The following is a 3741-nucleotide window of genomic DNA, read 5'->3' as shown; positions in this document are numbered from 1 at the left end:
TATCAATACATTTACACATTTTCATAGACTAAGTTAATATACAAACTCAGTAGTCTCCAGTTATACTTTTAGAGCTCTTAATTTTTGCCTAGATCTGCCATTATCTTCATAAATATTCAATGAAGCCACAAACAAAGGTGCTGTAACTTTTGGAACCTATTCAAATTTTAAAGAAAAAAAAGTCAGCAGCAATTCCATAAAACAGAATGGATATCAACCCCTTACTTTCTTTTGCTTTTTGTGTCAGTTGTTTGAAAAACACTAGAAGCCGACATGAGGTTCTCTATATGTTGTCCAAGAACTTGGTTTTCTGATTTCAGCTTCAGATTTTCTTCCTTAACTGCGTCTACTCTTGCCAAGAGATCTTCAAATGTGTGTTGGAGTTCCAACACTTGGTTAATAAGTCGTGTTTTTCCTCCAGTTCCACCTGATTTTCAGCATCAATGGCATCCATGTCGGCATTCATCATCTTGGGTAAAAAAATTTTGATCCTCAGATACAAAACTTGAATGAGTTGCTGCTTGAGGTGCCGGAACAGGGGAGGGGATTTGGAAGAAGACGTCTGAGGCCTGCATAATTCACTTTTAATACTATTTTATAATTTTTTCAAAGGTACCTATGATTTCCAGTTCTTGTTTGACTGATGAATCGCCTTCATATTAATCTGTTTTCTCCTGTGATTTTGGTTGTGAATTCATCTTTATTGGAGGACTTTTTTTGTTTGCTTGTTTATTTATTTACTTATTTATTTCTTTATTTATTAGTACCTGTACTTGTGACCTGAATAATAAATGCACTGCTTGATTTTCTCTGTTAGAATCACAAGCTTTTATTGGTCCTTTCACTTATTTTTATGTTAACTTTACACACAGCAACTTACCCAGCATGGTTTTTATTTCTTGGGATTGGCTTTTTCCTCCAGCCCCTTCAAGGATCTGTTTGGTGGCAATCCCTGAGCTACTTCACCATGATGATACATAGAGTTTCTCTTGTCTTTTTGTTATGCACAGGCCAGCACTTTGAGGACTCTAGCTCTAGGCAAGCAACGGTCTTATTTTAAACTCCCTCCCTTGTACTAGATCAATGATTTTCTCTTGTCCTTTTCTTGGATAACAACCTCCCCATAACCAGGTCCTAGGGTCTGTATTTACGTACAAAACTGATGTGGTGGCCATGCCATCATCTCCCATTCATCATTCTGTCTAGTTTTCTCTTTATTTCTGATGCATAACAACATCAGCTTCGCAACAAAGTTGTTTTTTTAATTTAATTTTATTGATATTGTTCACATACCACACAATTATCCAAAGATCCAGTGTACAATCAATTGCCCACAGTACCATCATAAAGCTGTGCATCCATCATCACAGTTATTTGTTTTCGAATTTTATTTTCACATTTTCATTACTCCAGAAAAGAAATACAGACAAAAAAAGAAAACTGAAATCCTCCCATACCCATAGCCAGCCACCCCTTTATTATTGACTTATAATATTCATATAGTACATTTGTTACTATTGATGAAAGAATGTTAAAATAATACTAACTGTAGTACATAGTTTGCAACAGGTATATATTTTTCCTTATATATCCCTCTGGCCAGTTTGAGTATATTATGTCCCCCAAATGCCATTATCTTTGATGTAATCTTGTGTGGGCAGACATATTAGTGTTAATTAGATTGAAATTCTTTGAGTGTTTCCATGGAGATGCACCCCACCCAGCTGTAGGTGATAACTCTGATGAGATATTCCCATGGAGGTGTGGCCCCACCCATTCAGGGTGGGCCTTGATCAGTGGAACCATACAAATGAGCTGACTGGCAGAAGGAACTGAGTGCAGCTGCAGCTGTGAGCGATATTTTTAAGAGGAGCTACAGCCAAGAGGGACATTTGGAAGAAAGCACAGGAGGTGCAGATGAGAGATGTTTTAGAGATGGCCGTTGAAAGCAGACTCTTGCTCTGGAGAAGCTAGGATAGGACAAATATCCCAAGTGCAACTAAGAGTGATATTTTTGAGGAACTGCAGCCTAGAGAGGAACGTCCTGAGAGAAAGCCATTTTGAAATCAGAACTTTGGAGTAGACGCCAACCACGTGCCTTCCCAGCTAACAGAGGTTTTCTGGACCTTGGACACTTTATGACCTTAAGACTGTAACTGTGTAATCAAATAAACCCCCTTTTATAAAAGCCAACCCATCTCTGGTGTTTTGCATTCTGGCAGCATTAGCAAACTAGAACACCCTCTATTATTAACTTCTAGTTATAGTGTCATACATTTGTTCTACTTCATGAAAGATATTTCTAATTTTTAATCACAGACATTGTACACCACAAGATTCACTGTTTTATACATTCCCATCTTTTAATCTCCAACTTTCCTTCTGGTGACATACATGACTCTAAACTTCCCCTTTTGACCACATCCACATACTATTCAGCACTGTTAGTTATTCTCACAATAATGTGCTACCATCACCTCTGTCCATTTCCAAACACTTAAGTTCAACCTAGTTGAACATTTTGCTCATAATAAGCAACCATTCCCCAATATATAACCTTGTTCTATATCCTGGTAACTTATATCTCAAGTCTATGAGTTTACATATTATAATTAGTTCATATCATTGAGACCATGCAATATTTGTTCTTATGTGTCTGACTTATTTCATTCAATGTAGTGTCTTCAAGGCTTCTGCATCAATCCGTTTTATTTTTAAAGATGATTTTGTTCATCTACCATACTTTCCATCCTAAGTAAACAGTCAATGGTTCTCTGTATAGTCATATATTTCTGTATTCACCACCATCAGCACTATCTATATAAGGACATCTCCATTTCCTCCACAAAGAAAAGAGGAAGAGTCAAAGAAGGTAGAGAGAAAAAAGAAAAAGAAAGAGAAAAAACATGACAGCTAAAAAGGAACAAAAGCAAAGATAGAGTTAACCTAAAGTAGAATAAAAGAGTCAGACAACATCACCAATGCCAAGAGTCCCATACCCCTCCCTTATGGCCACTCTTACAGGGATTTAGCTTTGGTTTATTGCCTTTGTTACATTAAAGGAAGCATAATACAATGTTTCTGTTAACTAAAGTCTCCAATTTACACTGATTGTACTTTTTTCCCCAATACCACCCTATTTTTAACATCTTGCAAGGTTGACAGTCATTTGTTCTCCCTAATGTAAAAACATATTTGTACATTTTATCACAATTGTTGAACAATCTAGGCTTCTCTGCATTATACAGTCCCAATATTTATCTTTCCTCTTTCCTTCTGGTGTCCCATATGCTCCTAACCATCCTCTTTCAACCATACTCACAGTCATCTTTGTTCAGTGTACATACATTTCTGTGCTACTATCTCCCAAAATTGTGTTCCAAACCTCTCACTCCTGTCTTTTCCTATCTGTCTGTAGTGCTCCCTTTCGTATTTCCTGTAGTGCAGTTATCTTGTTCACAAACTCTGTCATTATCTGTCAGAGAATATTTTAAACTCTCCCTCACATTTGAAGGACAGTTTTGCCAGATATAGGATTCCTGGTTGGTGGTTTTTCTCTTTCAGTATCTTAAATATGTCACACCACTCCCTTCTTGTTTCCATGGTTTCTGCTGAGAAATCTGCACAGTCTAATCAAGCTTCCTTTGTATGTGATGGATCACTTTTCCCTTGCTGCTTTCAGGATTCTCTCTTTGTCTTTGACATTTGATAATCTGATTGTTAAGTATCTTGCATAGGTCT

General features: G+C 36.9%; 1 pseudogene; it reads right to left on the bottom strand.

Moving 5' to 3' along the window:
* Window positions 1-221: 221 nt before the first annotated feature.
* On the bottom strand, window positions 222-469 carry LOC119506384 (annotated as a pseudogene).
* Between the last annotated feature and the right edge of the window lie 3272 nt (window positions 470-3741).

The sequence above is a fragment of the Choloepus didactylus genome, chromosome 11, assembly GCF_015220235.1.
Source record: "Choloepus didactylus isolate mChoDid1 chromosome 11, mChoDid1.pri, whole genome shotgun sequence".
Classification (NCBI taxonomy): domain Eukaryota; kingdom Metazoa; phylum Chordata; class Mammalia; order Pilosa; family Megalonychidae; genus Choloepus; species Choloepus didactylus.
This window is presented reverse-complemented; position numbering and strand designations above follow the sequence as displayed.